This window comes from Chaetura pelagica, unplaced genomic scaffold (genome assembly GCF_000747805.2).
Source record: "Chaetura pelagica isolate M959 unplaced genomic scaffold, ChaPel_1.0 scaffold90, whole genome shotgun sequence".
Lineage (NCBI taxonomy): Eukaryota > Metazoa > Chordata > Aves > Apodiformes > Apodidae > Chaetura > Chaetura pelagica.
Genome location: NW_009953496.1, coordinates 18,848,627 through 18,870,946, shown reverse-complemented (window position 1 = coordinate 18,870,946; position 22,320 = coordinate 18,848,627).

Sequence of the window (22,320 nt, the reverse complement as noted above, 5' to 3'; positions counted from 1 at the left end):
TCCATGTGTAGAGGACTGAACTGATGCTATTTCTCAACATTGTTCTCTCAACATTGCTAAGTAACCCACAAGGCTTGAACAAACTCTGTATGCCAGCTTGTTGCTCCAGCTTGATAACCACAAAATAAAAACGTATTTTGTTGGCTTGGAAACAAGCCGTGATGTGCTAAACCAAATAACCACAAGGTCCACCTGAAGAACATGGAACAGGGTACCCCCCCTCCCATTTCTAAGCTGCATGTGCCCCCAAGCTCAACTGTGGTCATGGTGAGGAAGACTCACAGGAGAGGAAGTCACAGGATGAGACCCCCTGACAACCACCTTGGCGGTGGCACCACACATGTATGAAGGAGGAGTCAATGTAAATCAGTTCCAGAAACCTCCACCCCTGTTCCAAGAAGAGCAGACAGGGACAGTGACTGGAAAAGGGCTGTAGCACAACCAACACATCAGAGATCTTCCCCACTGACTATGATAACAGGACCTTCAGGACACCACAGGATCTGTGGCAGTAACTATCCTATCCCTTGCAATTCCCTATATTTCTGCTTCTTTCCCTCCCTTTCCGTCTTTCTCTCTCTCCTATCTGCTTCAATGATCTTTATCATGTAACTTAAATAAAATTTGGTGTGTATGTAACATGTGACCTCATTTGTGCCTAAATTTCACCATTGGGATTATTCTGAATCTCCTCAACCCGACAGTGGTTCAAGACACCACGTATATCATGTTTGAACTGTTCTGGTTTTCAAAACAAAAAAGGCAGCCCACAGTATCTGAGTGAGATCCTTTAATATGGTATGGATCTAAGCTGTGTTATTTCCAAGCAAAGAAATCCAGCTGAACCTGGAACCAATTTGCTTTTTCATAACTGGACAAAACCAAAGTTGACAAATCCTCGGGGCTAAATTCCAGTAAAGAATATACAACCAGGAGAGGTCATAGAGCCTTTCAAGAACTTTGCTTCCCCTACCTTTCCGTCTTTCTCTCTCTCCTATCTGCTTCAATGATCTTTATCATGTAACTTAAATAAAATTTGGTGTGTATGTAACATGTGACCTCATTTGTGCCTAAATTTCACCATTGGGATTATTCTGAATCTCCTCAACCCGACAGTGGTTCAAGACACCACGTATATCATGTTTGAACTGTTCTGGTTTTCAAAACAAAAAAGGCAGCCCACAGTATCTGAGTGAGATCCTTTAATATGGTATGGATCTAAGCTGTGTTATTTCCAAGCAAAGAAATCCAGCTGAACCTGGAACCAATTTGCTTTTTCATAACTGGACAAAACCAAAGTTGACAAATCCTCGGGGCTAAATTCCAGTAAAGAATATACAACCAGGAGAGGTCATAGAGCCTTTCAAGAACTTTGCTTCCACCTGAAAAAGTGAGCTGGTAAACATAGATACTGAAAAGGTAGGCTTTCTGCTCCTAGAGAGAGTGCAGTGAAAGCTGTGAAACCTCATTTCTCAAGCCAAGCACAGAAAACCACTGTTATAAATTTATGAAGATAAAATGTGACCAGAAAAACCCTCACTATGCCCTGCCTTATCCTATAAACCCTGGCACATTGCACCACAAGATCTAATCTTTTATAGTTGACAGCACTATTCGTGCTTCATAATATCGAAGAAAATAAATCCTCATGGAAAAAAATAAAGCTCACATAAAAGCATGTGAAAAACTTTTGTTTTCCTTCCCAAACACCTTTTGCTCAGCCTAGCTGATCTTAGTCTCATCAAATGAAAACAAATCACCACAGAAATAACACAGCTGTCTTTCTGGGCTCTCAGATGCTTTGGAAGGGTGGAGAGGGTGCTCAGAATTTAAAAGTAGTGTTTTCTGCTGCTCTCTGCCCTCTTTCTCAATATTTGAAAAAACAGAGTAGAAATCATAGAATCATAAAATCATAGAATCACATAATGGTTATGGTTGGAAGGGACCTTAAAGATCATCAACCTCCCTCTGCATGGGCAGGGACACCTCACACTAGACCAGGCTGCACAAGCCTCATCCAACATGGCCGTAAACACCTCTAGGGAGGGGTCTTCTCCCTGGGCAACCTATTCCAGTGCCGTGCTACCCTCATGGTAAAGAATTTCCTCCTGATAGCTAATCTAAATCTCACGTCTTTCAGCTTTAAACTGTTACTCCTTGTCCTGTCATTACATGCCCTTGTAAAGAGTCCTCCCCCAGCTTTCCTGAAGGCCCCTTCAGGTACTGGAAGGCTGCTGTAAAGTCTCCCCGGACACTTCTCCAGGCTCAACAACCCCAACTCTTTCAGTCTGTCTTCATAGCAGAGGTGCTCCAGCCCTTTGATAGGAAGGGCAAAAGCTCCAAGTTTCTTAGCAAAAGGGAGAAGTAAAAAGAAGGTTAAAGAGTACTTGTGGTAGTGGTAGCAGGAAAATTCAGACATGGACCTTCCTAAAAGGGCTTAAATACAAACTTGCATGTATGGCCAGTCATAGTAGTCTGTCATCAAAAGAGATTCTGAGGACATGAATGGGAGAATAAACACAATAAGAAAGTTCAGAGGTCTTCTGCCATCATTTACCCTGGAGAGAAACAAGGATGAAAAATGAATGGAGCAAAAACTGGGTTGTCTGGCAGCCATAAGCATCAAGAGCTGAACTAATGTAGGAGGTTGAGCAAGGGGCAGAGAAACAGGATGGCAAAACTTTGCCCATTGGATCTTACCACATTTGTCACACAGTATGAAATGGAAACGGCAAAAGCAAAGGGAAAAATCTCTCCTCTGGGAGAAATACTAGACTGTGCATCAACAGAAACCTAATACAGGAACTTGAAAACATATGGCTAGACAACAAGGGGCTAAGAGGACAACAGTACAGCACTGCAGGTGCCAAACTAAAAGTAAGATCGGAACCTAAGCACTTGAAGGAATAACAACACATTAACTCACTATAGACTACATAAATGTACCAACATCCTTGCTGGAACCCACCAGTACTCAAATAAAACACAACTGCAACAGAGAAATGAGTGGTTAGGTACACAGCCAGACTGGTCCTGTTCCAGGTGAAGGCTCTCAGAGGTAAAAAAAAAATTAAAAAAATAAAAAAAAATTCTTTCTATCTCATGTTTCTAACTGCTATTTTTGCTATAGTTCTTCAGGAACAACAACAACAAAAACACTGAAAAACTGTATGGAACAGCAAACTAAAACATGCCTCCAGCAAGAGACAGCTTTTTTAACTTGCTAGTGTCTGTCTGTATGAATAATGTCACCATGTCACTGCCTTTCCTGCACTCTATTATAGTACATTCTTCCCCCACTTTTATTATGCTATTCTATTTCAACTTGATGAATTATCTATATTACATTTTTTGAGACACATTTCCTCTGGGGATGTATGTACTTAGTATAGAAAGTTTCCAACAGAAAGAGGAAAGAGGAAAGAATAAAAGAAACTTCCACAGCCCCACATTTTTTAGGCTACCCCTGGGACTAGTACATAATTATCCAAATTTTGTGATTGCCAGCCAGCTCTTAGCAGAGGTAACATATCTAGGGCAATGATAATTAGTGGTACTAAGAAACAATGCTCAGACAAGCAAGAAGAAAAAAGGATTCTGTTAGCTGAGGACAAGAATGGGAAGCTGAAATCACAAGGTAAGGTCCCAGGTAAATAGTTTCATTGGCACTGAGTTTGTTCTTCTGCCTTTTTCTCTACTGTTCCACAAGTGACACACTTACTAATTCAAAGATAATAGACTCAATAACATTCTCTTTGAAAGTGGCACAAAATATCAAACTAACTTGCTGCACAGCAGCCATTAGCAGGAAAATAGGTGGGTATGCCCTGGGTTACACAGTAAAGCAGATTTCATATCTGATAGAGAACAATTTCACAAGAAAATCGGTAAGCCTATAAAATTTCACTATGAGTTTTCACTTTTTTCTCCTCTCCAATATAAGAAAAAGAAATTAATAATCCCCCATGCTAGGTCGTTCTCTTTCTGTGGACACTGTTATTAATAGATTTTGTTCCACTCCTGCATTCCAGCAAACTTAACAAAGGTTGTTGGTAAGACCTTTTCTCCCTTCTGCAGTGCTAAGAACTGGGGACTCCACAGGCCAGGCATGCATGGCTTAGCTTGTTTGCTGTTGTTACAGCAGCCTGTACTTTCATGTGAATATGGAAGCTCATTCCCGTGGTGTCAGCCTTCAATGGAAATTCAATGCCAAACATGCAAGCTTCTGTTCTGTTGGATTACTACAGACATGCTCTTATGCTGAGAGACCTATTTTGTCACCATAGTGATTTTGGATTAGGAGACCCTATAGACATTTTTATTATTAAAAGAAAAGAAGTTATTTTGAGAAAATATGTTGACCAAGTGAGCTGAGTTTCAAATAAATCTACAACTGTTACTACATGTGTTCTGCTACTGTGAAAATCTTCATAGGACTAATCAGTCCTTGAGGAACCGTAAGTCAGCTTTGCCATGTGGGATAACTGCAGTACAAAACCTCCTACTCACCCTTTCTTCACACTTGTTTGTTTTAATTTAATTCACCACTAATTGGTTTTTAATAATTGTTAATGCTAAAAATTTGAGAGTGCCTATTTGTTTAGAATTAGAAATGTGTTCCTATGCATTCAGGTAGGATGTAGAACAATCTTCAAAATTCAGCATATATGACAAAACCTTTACTTGTTTAATGCTACTTCTTTTATCTTTTCAAAGATATGGCTCATTACTGTATGTTCCCTTACCTTAGGGAATGATCCACTCAGAGGTCCTGGTAGCTTCCCATTACTAAACAAGTTTGTGAGTCTCAAACTGGAATGGTCCTGCACACTGCAACAAAACCTCTTACTGAAGTCCCAATATGATAACCTCTAGTCTCATAGTCTAGCTGTAGTTTTGTCTCCTGGTTTGTTTCAGAACCTTTGTGGTTTTCATTCCTCATGCTCTTTTAAGGAAATTGTATGGTTTTCCATTTATGTCAGAACAGAACTGAGTTGTCTGATTGAGAGAAGCTGCTCATTGCTTGTGAGTACATCTATTGCTTTTAATTATAGATGCAGATCAGTCTTAGGACATAATGATGGATTCTAGAGAATACTAAAGTGATGGAAAATAGTTTTACTCTTTTGAGGCTTCCTCTCCAGAAGACATGTCCTCTATTTTCATTGCCCAGCACACGACATTTTAATGTGGGACAGCAGAAAGAAGTTCATCAGCAATTTGTCCTTTGTCTTGCAGGGCTCCAAAAATCTAATACTCTCTTATTACTAGATAAAAAGATTTTAGAAGTTGGTTTAGCAAAAGCCTCTCTTCAGTTTAAGTTGTTCAGCCTGCAGAAGAGAAGGTTTCAGGGAGACCCTGTGGCAGACTTCCAGTACCTGAGGAAGGTAAAAGGAAAGCTTCCCCAGGAAAGCTGGGGAAGGACCTTTTACGAGGACATGTAGTGAAGGGATGAAGAGGAATGGCTTCAAAATGAAAGAGGGTAGCTTTAGGTTAGACATTAGGAAGTAATTCTGTAGTCTGAGGGTGGTGAGACAATAGCACAGGTTGCCCAGAGAGGTTATGGATGCCTCATCCCTGGAAGTATTAAAGGCCAGGTTGGATGGAAAATTGAGTGACCTGTTCTAGTGTGAGGTGTCCCTGCCCATGCAGGGTGGTTGGAACTAGAAGAACTTTAAGATCCCTTGCAACCCAAACCATTTTATTTTTCTATGATTCTATGAAAAGAAGTATGTTATTGCTGAGGCTCACATCTCTTTCATGAACATGTCATGAATCACCAGTTTCTTTGCATGACAGGGGAGGAGGTCATATGTTTTGGAAGAGGTTCATACATCAGAATCTATTACCACATTTACATGAGTTTTCACACATTCTCTTGCGATGAGAAATTCTTACACAATTTAATGTGCTTACTATTTGCTGCATAAAAAGAATTACCATATTCTTAGCTGAGTGTTTCATTACGTATAATCTTGACTCTTTAGGTATAAAGACCCTTTTGTTTCACACAGGGGAAAAAGAAAATAACTTGTAAGCCTTGTAACTTGTTATTTGTTGGTGGTTTCTTTTCTGGCTGGATGTCTTATTACAGATTAGGAGTCAAATTCTCTTTTAACTCTGACTGGAATGGCTCTGTTCTTGGGCAGAAGATGCTCACTTGAGTACTGAAAGTCCTTGCAGTTCCACCATCCCCCTTAAAAGGAGAGACAAAAGATTGTCTTGCAATTATTGGGAAAGAATCCTAAAACATCACTATACACAGAGTCATTCTTCTAATTACACTTAACCAAGAGCAAAACCAGCAGTGGTGGAACAGCCTAGAGGTAGGGCTTTGCATTTCACTAGGTTAAGTTAGGTACTTAAATTAATTGCCACCTAAAGGCTTACTTGAGGAGATTCTCTATTCTCTGAGGCTATCTTTGCTCACTTAGAATTAGTAGGGAGATTCAGACTGGAGCTTTACAGACTGAAACAAAAGGAGGATGCTGAAGCCCATTCTTTGTGAGAGCTCCACATTTTAAAATTCATACTTTCCTTTTTACTTGGAGCACCCTGGCTCTGATGACCTTCAGAGTACTTTGAACAACCCTAATTTTTTCCAGAACTTTGTACATAGTAGGAAAGAGGAGACTAAAAATTTTCAAAGCATCAAAAGTATTTTTTTAAAGCATTATCCTAATAGCAAGAAATTTCATCCACAGCAAACAGGAAAATGGAAAAGTAAATACGTTTCTATACAGGGCACTTTTCTGTAGTGTGATTTCTCATTGGTTCTTTGGTCAAAAGAAATTAGAGGCACTAAAATTTGTTAATTCCCTGAGAGTCTTTAACAGGTAGTTGTAATTATTAAAGGTGCTAGGCCAAAATAATGTAGATTTTTTCTCTCTTTTAAAGGTCCCTGGATCATATTCAGCTATCTGGTACAGTCTTGAAGAAGCTAAGGAATGACTGTCTTCTGTAACCAAATCTGTCCCCTCTCTACCCTATATTCAGTAGTTACATCTGTTCTTGGTTTTGAGCCATGATAAGGTAATAAATTCCCAGATCTCAACATAGCCTGTGCTGGTTGAAATTATCACAGTTTTGTAGTAAAGTAATTTTTCTAGGGAAACAACACTGCAGCCTGAAAACACACAGAGCATACAAACTCAAGTTAATTGGGCACATAAAGATTCTTGAGCCATAAGGTTAAGTACTGAAAAACAAGGTGATAAACAAATCCCATACACTAGACTAGGGTGCATGCCATGTTTTAATTGATGTAAAACACTGCTCAGCTTTCCTTCAGAGAGAAAGCAGCTTTAGGGAGTGAAGTGAAGAAAATAATGCCATATATTAACAGAAACAATAGCCACTGGATTAATCTGATAGAGGGCAATACAAGAGCAGTCCTTCTAATCTTGTGTGAATTTATCACACAACTATTTCACAGTTAGAAACCACTGGATTTAGCTCCTCTCAGGAGGCATTAAGCCTCATGAAAGAAAAAACAAAACAAAACAAAACAAAAACCTAACAAAGCTCTCAACAAAAATAACACATTTTGCAGCTATGATACTGCACTGACAATTTTTATTTTTAAGAGATTAGTGGTAACAGAGGCTCCTTCTGCATATAACAATCTTTCTAAAACCAGCTATTCTGAATACAGCAATACAGCCTCCTGCTATTAAGTCAGGGTCTCACAGTTTTGGAGTGTTTCTGTCAGTAGTTATTTCCTTGTAGTATTTAGATATTTATACACCACCGGAGGAGTCAACCAAGTCTTGTCTATTTTATTAGTTGTACTTATCTTTCCAAGGAATTTCCAGTTTCCCTTTCTTCTGCTGTAGCTTCTTTTTATTTAAAACTGAAAGGTGTTCTTAAACCACAGAACATTTATACTGCTTCTTAGTAATGCATATTTAGATTCCCATTTATTTTCTTTAGGATATATTGTAGGAATACATTTTTTGTACATCTAAAGATCTAAAATCTGCTTCCAGAGATTAAGGCAACTGGTTCACAGATATCCCCCTTCACCCACCTGCCACCTAGCATTGAATTCCCTTTTCAGTTTGAAACAGAAAAGCACCTTATACTATTAATGGATTTTCTTGTAAATTAAGAGGATATATTAATTGCTATAAACTCAACTAAAACAAAAGCAAACATTCCTTCAGCACAATTAAACCCAGGAATTTTACATTAGCGTGAGATAAATAACATCTTTAGTCATTCCAGGTTAAAAAATAATTATTTCATGTCGCATACAAGTGATGCTTATAAAACACTTGCTAGTCTTGAAAATTGAAACAAAGCTGTGAGTGATTTCTAGACCTCTAAAATAAGCCATTTAAGGCTGTAGAGTGAATGTTTTACAGTTTACTACAAAAAGGCTGCTTGTAGCTGTCATCTAACCTGCTCTGAAGAATGTATTTATGCAGCTTGACATGGAGTGATGCAAGCACTGTATTCTAGAAATGTGGGTATTTATGCATGCTAGTACAACCTTCTGTAGCCCTTAGCTAGCAGAAGTGAGTGCCTTCTTCTTGTCTTTCTCCCAGTGACTATGTGGAATAGTTGATTCTTTATAAAAACCTTCAACATCTTAGGAAATTAGTCCAGTCCCTCCTTAGTTTTCCATACTTTCAAAAAAACAGCTGCAGTTCTTCCACCTTTTTTTTGTTTCTTGGGCTTCATAAATCTCTAATAATTACTAATGCTTTTTCCTGGGTGCTCTCTAGTTTGTTTACACCTTTGCTGAGGTCCAGTACACAATGCTGGACACCACTCTCCAGATAACCTTGTTAACACCAAGTGGAGTGAAATAATTACCTGCTCTAACTGGCTCAATCTTTTCCTTAGAACAGTAATTCTAGAACGAGATTCAATCTCTGGCAACAGCATTGTTTCTTGACCTTATTTATATGCATCTCACATTGCAATCCCCTGCTTTATCAGAAGTACAGTTGTCTACTTGTTTCTGTTTTTCAGTATTTGTGTTTGATAATGCCCTCTGAAGATCAGTACTTTGTGTTTGCCCTTATTTCATATTGTTGATAACAGAGCAAGCATTTCTTCACACCATGGGCTCAAATTAAGGATTTTGTAGATGCTGTTTTGATTCCTTTTCCTTATAGCACTTTGGGTGAAGATGACATATATTTCTGTGATTTCTTCTATATTCTCGGCATCATCAAGATCTAATCTTCACCATATTTTCTTATTCCCTTCACACTTTTCATCCAACCACCCACATTTTCATTCTGTCAGCAATTTTTTTTTTTTTTTAATTAGTCTTGCTTCTCTTTTACTTGGAAGAAATCAGAGAACCGTTAATAACTTTTCTTTCCATGGTAGAAAAAAGGTCACCTTTGACAACATGAAAATATTATGAAATGTACCTGAACTAAGAAATAAAATACTAATTTACACCAAAAGTGGAAAGATCTACAAAGGAAGACTTAAGCCTATTCCATTGACACCTATCAATTAACTCAAATAAAGAGACTTTGCGGGTTAACTCATATCAGAGGATTATTTAATATAATGTAGAAGATTTTATCTTGTCATTGAGGAAGACATCAAGGAATATATATTAGCCCTCTTGTCTGCTAACAAAATTGACCTGTTAGAAACTGTTGTTAAAAGGGGAAAAGACCACAGATGCTGTATCACTGGAGCTTTCCCTCCAGAACCAAGCCAGGAGAAACTGATACAGAATTGATTTTGGAAAATTACATCATAATCATTCTTTTGACAATTATTTTGATAACTATATTAAAGGTAAATACTGCAGAAGAAAGAGGTGTAGGCAATGGACTAATGTGGCTAAAGCAGGAGTGCTTTATGGGCTTCTAATGCAAGGAGGAGGGAAACTGGAATGGTGACAAGGTCAGCTTCAAAAAGGCAAAACCAAAATTTTATCATAAGAAGTAGAGAGAAAAAACAAGGTACAAACCAGATTAAACTAGCAAGGAACATAGGGAATGTATGTCCACCATGTTTGTGTTTTGAAAGTTTTCCCCACGTGGAAGTTCTCCATGCTGATCTTGACTCCCGTTGCTTCCTTTTTGTATATTTTTCTTGTTCTGTCATCCCAGCATCAGGAACAGGTTTTTATACAAGATTTTTATGTATATAAAGCCTTTACCATTCTCAACTTTTATCTTCTTTTCTAATCCTTAATTAAATTATCACTTTGCATTTCTTTTCATGGGATCACAACTTCATTCAGTACAGGAGCTGTTATACAATATTTTGTTTTAAACTTCTTGTTCAGCTACTGATTCGGGTTCTTCCTTCTTTTCCTTTTTTTTTAAGCACACATACAAAAGATTTTCACAGATCATAAAATTATTTATTTCCTTCTGGGTTTTTCCTCTGTGATGCACTACATTTGAGCATTTTAGAAGCTTTAATTACTCTCAGCAGCAGAGTTTCTGTGAGATAGATGCTATTCTTTTTTCACAGAATGGTTGGGAAACAGAGGCAGAGATATTCAAGTTACAGTTCTTGAAAGCATTCATTAATTGCTGATTCCCAAGTTTAACCAAATAGGAAGGTGATCCTTCATACTTTATGCAAGCTCAAAGCATTGTTCTAGCAGGCGTAGCTGGAGATGTTAAGCATTAGCTGCTCTAGCAGATTTGTCCCTAGGTAACCATATCGTGAACTGCATCAAAAGAAGCATGGCCAGCAGACCAAGGGAGGTGATTCTCCCCCTTTTCTCTCATGAGACCCCACCTGAAATACTGTGTCCAATTCTGGAGCCGCCAACACAAGAAGGACATGGAGCCGTTCAAGCGACTCCCGATGAAGAATATGAAGATGATCAGAGGGCTGGAGAACCTCTCCTATGAAGACAGGGTAAGAGTTGGGGGTTGTTCAGCCTGGAGTAAAGACAGTTCTGGGGAGACCTTATAGTTGCCTTCCAGTACATGAAAGGGGCCTACAGGAAAACTGGAGAGGGAATTTTTACTATAGCAGTAGAACAAGAGGTAATGCCTTAACACTCGAAGAGGTTACATTAAACATTAAGAAGAAATTCTTCATTATGAAGGTTGTGAGACACTGGCACAGGTTGCCAGGGTGGCTGTGGATGTCCTCTCCCTGGAAATGTTCAAGGCCAGGTTGGATGGGGCTTTGAGCAACCTGGTCCAGTGGAAATTGTCCCTGCCCATGCAGGAGGGTTGGAACTAGATGAACTTTAATGTCCTTTCCTACCCAAACTATTCTATGTGTCTATGGTGTGACACACTGGGAGCACATTCATGGTCTAATGATTTAATTGATTTGCCCAGTGCCACATGGCAGCTCTCTGGTAGAGGCAGAAATAAAACCCAGCTTTCCAAAAGAGCACTCTACTCCCTTAAGCATTAATCAATTGTTATGTATTGGAAAATCATATACTGTGTATAGAAGGAGACCAGAAGTTGTATGAGTAACGAAGCTTTAATTACTCTCAGCAGCAGAGTTTCTGTGAGATAGATGCTATTCTTTTTTCACAGAATGGTTGGGAAACAGAGGCAGAGATATTCAAGTTACAGTTCTTGAAAGCATTCATTAATTGCTGATTCCCAAGTTTAACCAAATAGGAAGGTGATCCTTCATACTTTATGCAAGCTCAAAGCATTGTTCTAGCAGGCGTAGCTGGAGATGTTAAGCATTAGCTGCTCTAGCAGATTTGTCCCTAGGTAACCATATCGTGAACTGCATCAAAAGAAGCATGGCCAGCAGACCAAGGGAGGTGATTCTCCCCCTTTTCTCTCATGAGACCCCACCTGAAATACTGTGTCCAATTCTGGAGCCGCCAACACAAGAAGGACATGGAGCCGTTCAAGCGACTCCCGATGAAGAATATGAAGATGATCAGAGGGCTGGAGAACCTCTCCTATGAAGACAGGGTAAGAGTTGGGGGTTGTTCAGCCTGGAGTAAAGACAGTTCTGGGGAGACCTTATAGTTGCCTTCCAGTACATGAAAGGGGCCTACAGGAAAACTGGAGAGGGAATTTTTACTATAGCAGTAGAACAAGAGGTAATGCCTTAACACTCGAAGAGGTTACATTAAACATTAAGAAGAAATTCTTCATTATGAAGGTTGTGAGACACTGGCACAGGTTGCCAGGGTGGCTGTGGATGTCCTCTCCCTGGAAATGTTCAAGGCCAGGTTGGATGGGGCTTTGAGCAACCTGGTCCAGTGGAAATTGTCCCTGCCCATGCAGGAGGGTTGGAACTAGATGAACTTTAATGTCCTTTCCTACCCAAACTATTCTATGTGTCTATGGTGTGACACACTGGGAGCACATTCATGGTCTAATGATTTAATTGATTTGCCCAGTGCCACATGGCAGCTCTCTGGTAGAGGCAGAAATAAAACCCAGCTTTCCAAAAGAGCACTCTACTCCCTTAAGCATTAATCAATTGTTATGTATTGGAAAATCATATACTGTGTATAGAAGGAGACCAGAAGTTGTATGAGTAACCATATTCCTGGTATTCTGCATCCTGATTTTGTGATGTTTACAGTGTTCTAAAAAGCAGTCAGATGTTCTCAGGAGACATGTGAAATGCACAGAGGAAAATGTTTTGTTGTGCTTACTTCTGATATTTTACATTACAGTAACCCTCAGGAAGAGGAGACCCTCAAGGGAGAATCCCAGTAATTTCAGACTGGGTTGTATCCTGTACAAAGCTGCCAATTAACACAAAACACTAGAAAGCTCCAGACTGTATTAATAGATTCCTACACTCAGGAACATGTTAACCAGCACTGGGACCTTCTCATCAAATACCTTACCAAATGTCAAGGCTTCCCTAATTTACTTTCTTTACCAATGAAGTAAAAAAATGGTACACCAATTACAATTTTTAAAACTGAGCAGAAAGCAGATTATAGCTTGAATTTAGTGTTGTGATTATGGTTTCAACGTAAGGCACCTCAAAAAAATCTCTCTGTTGGAAACAACAGATGAAATTTTCAAGCTTCCCCTTTGCATTGTGAACAAAGCAGATAAGATTTGCTGCTATCTTGGCTTTCTTGATGTAAAATTTCTATGCTGTTCATATATCATGGTGCCATACACAGCCAGATTAGTTAGAGAAACTGTGTGTCATTGGAAAGCAGATTCTTGACTGAGTCAGAAAAATAGTTTGTTCATAGCTATGGAAGGGCACACTCCTTCCTACCAGGGAATTTTAACACAGCTGGATGGATTCACAAAATATGCTTATCACACATGGTTTGCAGCCCATCCAACACCCTCATCTGGTAGCTTGTCTCTCTCCCACAGCCCTAGATGGCAAAAACCAAACCATAATGGATTTAGCAAACCCATCCTACCTATGCAGTACAACAGAGCAGGAGCTGCTATAGGCTGCTTTGTCATGCTATAGGGGACAGACCATAGTCCCCCCTTCTGGCTTGTTACCCCACCTGGAGGCAGATGCTGTGACCAGAATTTCAGACTCCATCAGCAGTCTAGGAGCCACAACACACAGAAGGTCAAGACAGGGGAATAGTCAAAAGCTTGCCCAGAGCTCAAGAAATCAATGTTCATCTACAGTTAGTAAAGGTACCAAGTAAAAGGTGAACAGGCAGAAGCAAATGTTTCTAGACAGGTGAGAAATCACAGCCAAAATAAAGTGAGTTTTGAAGCTGGAAGAGGAGCACCTCTCAGGGAGTTAGGCTGGAGATAGGGTTAACAGCAGGATTCAAGACAGCCCACGTGGTCCAAGAGATCTCCTTCCCACAAACATACCTTTCTGCTCACTGTGTGCTGGCTATAGCAGCACACAACAGGTAGCCAGGAGTCACACCCAGAAGACATCTCTCCCTGTGACTCCTGCCTACCAGGAAACCAGCTTCTGAAACCATCTGTGTTTGATGGTTTCCAACACATGACATCCCAGTACCCAGCATCACACAGAAAGGAAAACACCTACCTGATGATGTCTTAGGCTCAAATACAACAATGTTCCACTAGAGCAGTGTGATGTTTGCATATATCAAACATTTCAAAAGTAAAATAATGATAATAATAATAATGATGATGATGATGATAATAATAATAATAATAATAATAATAATAATAATAATAATAATAATAATAATAATATTTTTAGGAGAGATTAATAATAATGTCACTAGTTATGTGATTTGGTTTTAAAGAAGGCTTAATTCCCTCACTCCTTTACTTCTTAATGTTAAAACTGTCACAGTGAATGTATTGCTAAATCCTGACAAAATAAAAAATTAATAGAACTTTGATAGCAGTTGTGTCTGATCCCCAACATCACAAGAAACTCAGAAAAACAGCTAGAGTGCTAGAAATATATTTATGTGCAAAAATATAGTATTTTTTTTTTAAATCTAGACTGGCAACACCACATAGAAGAAAATAATTGGTGCATAGCAAGGAAGATTGTGTGGATGATAAACATGTCTTTACACATATCCCCAGTTAAATTCCAGTCAGAACAGGCAAAAGTACAAACAATCAGTCTAGGATCAGAGTGAGCAAAACACTTAATCTCAGTGCTATGACTGGGACTTGAGTCTCAGTAAACCACAGATGAGAAATTCTGCAAAGCTGTCTGATTTTCTTTCTCCAAGCCATGGTTTCACTCCAGTTAAATACAATTGGTCCATCTCTGTCATTCCTGACATGTATCCTCCTATCTTTCCTCTACAGAGTAAAATACTAACTCTCCTACAAGCACAGTGTATTCTTACCATCCCTCAGACAAGCAGTTCTCTGCATGGTCTTCCCCATTATCAAGTCAGCCACACTCTGTCACCCCTTGGCAGACAACCATAATTGACTCTGCAACTGCTTCCTACCCATCTTGCTTTTCAGGTTGTTTTCTACCCTTCGTATCTTTGTACTGAATAATATTACCATCATCTTCCACAACCAGATGTACTTAGTTCACCTCCTACAGGATCTACCCACACTCACTATGATTTCCTCCAGAGTTCTCTATAAATAAAATCCAACATAAAATTAAAAAAACTACACTGCACATGTACTACAATATAGAATTTGCAAGAAGAGGCATGATAAGTGCATTATTTTAAATACAGAGCATGATTTTGTCCTCATCTACAGACTGCATTAATCCTGCAGAACAGCAGGCAACACTGTAGGAAATAATGTCACAATATTGTAGCAGCCACTTAGGAAACCAGAATGTGGAACCTTACAGGAGGCTGAAAGTTTATTTTTAAACAAATCCAACTGCATTAATTCATCGTCTCCATCTTATATCCAAAATGTGTGAGCCTAAGTCACCTGTCTGGCACCCAGGCAAGAGGCTGTGTATATCCAGGTGATATGTCCAGGAGCCTTTGCTATAACATGGAAGACAAGGGACAACAATTGTCAAGTCCTTCTCTCATCTGGGTTCCTTTTCTGCTGGAGACCTTGTGCTGTCTTTAGACATAGATTTTTGTATCCATAAGAATCTGTCAGATTCTTCATTCCCATTCCCATCTCTCTCAGGATTTGCCCATTGCCCTTTTTCTCCAAGTCTTGGTGAGAAGTAGCAGGTAGATGTGCGTTAGGGTCTTGCAGAGGCCATCAACACACACCACTCTCACAGCCCTTCTCCTGACTTTTCTTCAGTGTTTCCACTCCCAGACATTCCCAGGCTTAAAATTTCTCTCTGTATTACTAACTCTCTATAACACCATCTAGATAAGAAGTTTCCAGGGCTCAGGGTTGCACTACACATTTGGAAGAATCAGAGTTCTGTGATACTCATTTTTTCAGTAGAGGATGCCTAAAATGACTGTTAGTCATGTAAGATGGTTTTAACATGCACCCAAAGACTGCATTATTTGGGACTCTGTGCTATGAATTGGATATGTTTATTGCACCAGTGCAAATAGCCCTCTACAAGTAGCAGAAAACTGCAGGAAAACAGACCAAGTTTTTTCACTTGCTGCTCTCAAGGTTCATTCCTATGTCTCTAAGTCTGTATAAAATCCCATGAAGGGCAATGCATTACTTTTAAATAAACCAATTGTTAGGAAGCTTCCAGCAATAATCAGAATTACTTTTGTACTGAATAAGACCAAAACATTCCTATAAAAATTTTCTCCAGCAATTATTTCCACAGAAGATCACACACACTGACAAATTAAAAAACTATTGATAGGAAACAATTACACTTAGAGGTTGCTTTGTGTGCTTACAACATTCAATCTAACACATAGAAATTGTGAATAGAATATTAAAGTTTTCTGCATCAAACATACCAAATCTGGAAATACATGTTAACAGACAACAGATTACTCATTTTATATATCCATTGCTTGCTCCAGATCCCTTGCATTTCCCCACTGTCAAAACTCAGTGTTTCTGAGTGGGCTAGGTGACCTTTAAAGGTCTCTTCCAACTCAAACCATTCTATGATTCTAGTCTAGTTTAGTCTAATCTAGTCTACACTTTTCTATTCTATTCTGTTCTGTTATTTTCATTTTAGCTTGTCTGTGCAATTTTAAGATCTGATCTTCATTCCACCTATTTTCCAGTATTCAAGACTGACTGTCTGTCTGCAGCTTGTTCACCATCACGAGGACAATGTTACTGACAGAAATGCCTCTGACAAAAAAAGTATTAATGCCTCTGAAAGTGCAGCACTGAGTGCATTGGTGTATGCCTCAGACTGCTGTGGGTCTGTTGCTGCTAAAAGAAAAAACAATGGAGTATGGGTGATGCAATCTGGGCTTTCTCTTGTTCTGCTGCTTTTCCAACCTCTTAGCTTTGTCATCCTGAAAAGGCAGCCCATCAGTGAGCTACCATGGTAAAATTGTATTTTCTGGAAGTAAGTGAAAGATCATGCTGGATCCCTGAAGAAAACAAAAGGGATTAATCTAAACATGTCAACAGCTCAAAGCATGGCCAGGGGGCTGCCTGTATTCAACTTGCAACATTAATTTCATGTTAAGACTTGGCACAAAGAGTGGTTCATACTACCATATTTTAGAAAGCCGTGGTTACTTTGAGGCTAGACTGTAACATTTGTCCAAATTCTAACTTCAGATTTTTACCCCAAAAAAACATATTATGAAGAAACTTTACTTTTAAAAAAAGCATAAAAACCACACAGTGGGATACTTAGAAATACCTACAAAATAAATACTGCTATCTGAAGCAGGCATTGTGCTACAACTGTGCTTCATATATAAACTAAATTGGCCCACAACAAATTAACATCATTTTGTAAAAACATCTCTAATGCAATACATTATTTTGCAGCTAATCATACACTGCCATGAAAAAGGAAAACATTTGCAATATTCACTTTATAAACACTGTGCACATGAAGTTTTCACCTGGTTGGTTGATTAGTTTGGGCTTTTTTCACATTTCATAACCACGTGGTAATAGAAAAGGAGACCTTTTTTTTTTCTGCATAAAACAGGACTGCAGAGCAAGATTATATCTGCCAGAAATTATGTATCTTTGCCTCCATGCAATGCACTGACTGCCTGACAAACAAAAACCATCCTGATAGTGTCAGAAGTCCGTATGGGTGTGATAGAGTGCTGCTTTTCATGCAGAGCTCTGATTTATCTCACTGTTATGAAAAAAGCCACATGGAGCAAGGCAATTTCAGGGTGACCACTTGTCTGCAGACACAGAGGAACACTCACCATTCCAGCTGCAAAAAAAACGTAAATGAAATTCCTGCATGTGGCAGTGCCGCTCCTCTGGCTCTTGTAGGGCTTGATCCTACCCTCCCTGCTCACATCCCACTGACCTAAACAGAGGTGAAGAAGAACATAAAATGAAGCTGATTCTGCTCTTTATGGACATAGGTGAACATTTCACATTTTATATCCTGCATATGAAATCATCATATAGTCTCAGTACTTGTGTTTTTCAGGTGTACAAACAGCAATAAATATTTGTATGGACCTGAAGATGATACTTTTTAAGAAAGGTGTTTTATCAGGGCATCCTTACTGAGAGAATCTTACTTAAGGCATCAAATGTTTTAATAATGTCATTTTAAGGGAGCAAAACATTATAGAGCTCACATTACCATGTGGGACAGCTAAAAACAGGGTTTCAGGACTGGAAAATTTTCTTTCACATTATTCACAGGGCAATAAAAGTGACAGCAGCAAAACAACACCTTTTTGCTGTACGCTGCTCAATGAGTTTTGTCAGAACACATGATCAGAAAGATATAACAATTTAACATCACAAAGAGCATATGAAAAAAATTGCAGTGAATCTGTTCATATTAGGCTGCTTCCAGTGAAATGGCACTAACTATAAGAAAGAAATTTCAGGAACATTTAAGACACTTCAAACTTGATGTAGGCATGACGGCAGGATTTTTCCTTCTTCACCTGAAGTCAGTGGGCATTAAGGGTGCTCAGCAACTTGCAGGAGCCAATCCATTCTTTCCTCTGCTTGCCATGCATTGCTGCCTTTTACATATTCCAGGCTGCCACTATGGCTTCTCCCTCCTACCCCCTTGATCCTGAAACATGCTTTATTTAGATACATGTTCCAGTGCATGTCACAGGCAGCTCTGCTCACACTCTAACTATAGGCTTTCTTGTCAAATCCCGCACATCTCACATTTTCTGATTTTTAGTCTAATCACATCAATGTTGCCGAGTTCAAGTGCCTACATATACCCTTTTCTGCAACCTTCCCTAGCTGTTAGACCAAACATGCAGGTGTCCTGGTGGAGAAAGGAGAACTCATGAGCACAGTGCTCCAAACACTCGCTGCTGGCTGTACTATATACTGCTCTTTGTTAGCCCACCAAAGATCAAGAAGTCCCTGCTCATTGCAGGGTGGTTGGACTAGATGACAGCAGGGAAGTACTGAACTGTAACTAATCTGACATAAGCAACTGATTCATTATGTGGCCTTATACAAATCCCTTCACTCCCCTGCTTTTGTTTCCCCATCGGTAAAGTGAGGCCAGTCAGAGGCACTTTGTGGGATGCTGTGACCATGGGGTCCAAAGATGTCATTAGCTTCCAGGCACACTTTTCAAGGAAACTCTAGCCTGCCCATGCAGAAAGCAAAGCCAATTCATTCCCGTGGTTCAGGCTCAGTGGCATGAAAACAGAACCAAGTTAGAAAGCAGAAAGCAGAGCCTGGAAAACAGAGGCTGAAAAGGCATTGTATTCAGAGAGGCACCAGCTCCTCTGGGAATTAGTGATAATAAATTCCACTTTTCTACCCCTGTTTTTAAAAGTTTTAGGAAAGCCCATGAGCTGAATAATTTACCTGAGGTAATTTACCTGAGGAGCCACTTAATGTGACTGTGATTCTGAAAAAAAATAAAACCAAAAGGGAACTTTTTATGAGGACATTTGAGCCCACAATATCCAATCCATAAACAGTATCAATTTTCTGTATATGTCATGTTTTCTCTTCCAAGTAGTTCTAACCATTAACAAGCAGCTTCCATATTTTTACAGAACACTGCAAAATGCAGTAGGTATTATCAAGAAAAGAAAAAACACAATTGAGGCAGTCTATCAAAACCTGTCATGTTTAAACTGAGTCTCAACCGTAGCAAACAACAAAATGTACCAACAGCAACAACTGAAGGAAGATGCATTTTAAAGATAAAGCTCAGTGCCTTCTCCACGCTCAAGCACCCACTTGAGCAGATGAAGGGTGTACATCATCATTGCTTGGAGCATGTGGCTCGTGAGCACTTATTCTTACAGCCTCAGTACTGGACATGCTCACCCCATTCCCCGTCACTATGCATCAGGACACCTGTGATATGTCTTCTGACTCTACCATTCTCTGCCAAGTCAATCCTCTCATTTACTTCCTCAAACACCACCTGTCCATATTGAGAAATTGTTCTGAAAAAGCAACACCAGTGTGTTATACTTTACTCTTCTTAGGAAGCGAGCTGCAAGCATCGTGGATCTACAAGCAAGGTGCCCAGCCTGAGCATTGCCAGCTATTTTGGTCATTCCCTTGTCCTTAGTGGCCTCATCTTATAAAATTCCAAACTAGCAACAGGCCACTTATTTTTTTTGTTGGTATTGAAGAGAATGCTGAAATGCATTGCAGTAAATTATTTCAAACAGCTAGTACTCAGTTTATATAGCCACAAGATTTTATCAGAGGAGGAAGGAAGCTTTTCAGACAAATACTTTGCACACAACTGTGCACCTAATTGAGTGCAATTGTACTGAAAATTCTTTTTTCTCTGATCCATTTTCTTCCTTTCTGGACATTTGTTTACAGGCTACCTGGATCTTTGTCAATGGTTTAGGAATGACCTTCTGCACTTACCTGACATATACTGTCATTACTCAATTGATTCTCATAGAAATATTATAATTACACCTATTAATCTGCCAGTACTTCTACAGCCCATGTTCCTGTCCGCAGTATCAGTCATCCCATCTATTCACAAAGTCATCCTCTCATAGCTGAGTCACCAGTCCCAATACAGTGACACTTCGCATTTCCTCAAGCTCTCTTGATGGCATCTGTTCTGTACCTGGTATATGCACTTTAAGAGGAGGTCTGTTATGACTTTCTCCAGAGATCTAGAGAAAGCTCTCTGATTCTTCTTTCAATCAACAGTGATACATTGGGAGAGCCAGGTGGAGGGCATACTCCTTGTGTGCCTGGCTAGATTATTGCACAGAACAAGCCCTTGCAGCAACCCTACCAAATTAAAATTACTGGGAGCAGAGAACAGCATAGCAAGTGTCTTGAATCATGCCCTGACTGGGCATTGCAGCCACTTAACAACATTAGAAGACAATTACCATGCAAAGTAGGGAACTGCAATCTGCCAGCCTAAAGGTTAAACCAGAAACAGAACTATCTGAATTGCAGCAGATCATCCTGCATCTCATGATGGGACATTTGTGTACACAAGTCCCTCTCTAGGTCAAATAGTCCTTTTGCTGTAGTTTTGCCTGCACTAAGAATTCCATGTTAGATTGTGACAGGAGTAAGAGGAAGTGTGAGGGGAAGAGACAGCTATTTTCATTGTTTTATTTGATGCATTAAGTGTAGCTTTTCCCATTCTGTGTCAATAATTTATAGTAATTGTATGCAGTGCTTTCAAGAAGCATTTGCAGGATGTTTTGCCCCAAATTGCTCCCTTTCAGCTGCACAGAAAATCCTCCTTAGAGTCCTCAGTCCTGACTTTCCAGTACCTACATGGAGGGTTAAGGGTGAACCAGCAGGGCACCAGGACATCTGCTACAAGGACGACCCAGAGGGATTTGAGTGTATCACAGAGAAGGTTAAACTGAATCTTTGGAGGTATTTGTGCACAGCCATTGCAAACCCAGAGGGCTCAAACCACAGGAAGGCCTTCTTCATCTGTAACTGGGTTTTGAGGCAAGCCACTGCAGTACACAAAGCTCTTCTGAAAGATTTAGCAATTTATTTTTCATGTCTATAAAAGTACATGGGCCTTGGGAATAATTTCCATCTCCTGCTCCACATCTATTCGGCCCTGATACATGTTGAAGTGCATAACACATGGCTAGAGCCCTTGCCAGGCTGGCTCACAGCTGTCTCCCTGTTTTTCCAGTGTTAAAGCATCAACCATCTTGGAAAAATGTGCAGAAGTATTTGGCATATATTAAAAAATAAAAAGCTGGAGGAATAAAAGGTGTGCAGGGACTACTCATTACAGTCCCTCCTACAAAAAGCATAGAAAACAAACAAGATTAAGTTGCTGAGCAATTATTTCAAAACTAAGATGCAAAAGAAAGTGAAGAAACTGGTGCATACACTAAAACTACACAGGTAGCAGCAGAGTATTGTCAGCACCTGTCACGATCCGTGACCTATTATATCTCCTTATTGGAGTGTATTAACTTATCAGGATTTGCTGAGAGATCCACACGTGGGTATCGCCTCACACAGAGGATACAGGAACTTATGTCCCGACTTTTTTGAGTGAATAACTCGCTCAGTGCTTACTAAATTTCTAACAACAGCAAGGTTTATTGTGGGGAAAACAAAGCAATTTGGGGCAGGAGGTTCAAAAGGAGTGGTTATAACACATTAGACATATATGGGTACACCTTAGTTACACATCTTATTCAAGTGCTGGAAGGAGAGGGGAGGGGTATGCCCAAATGGCTGGATTATATTTTCCCCTATAAGCTGGGGTAGCCGGAATTGTCTCACCACAGACAGTGCAGGTAGGATGAGCTGGGTAGCAAAGAAGCTGCGGGCACTCCAAGCGCAGGTCGCCCCCCCCCAGAGAGAAGCGGCTCCGGGACTTTGGGACCGGGGCTTTGGCAGCTGCAGCTGCGGCGAATGGCTCCGGGACTCCGGGGCTGCGGCTTTAGCAGCG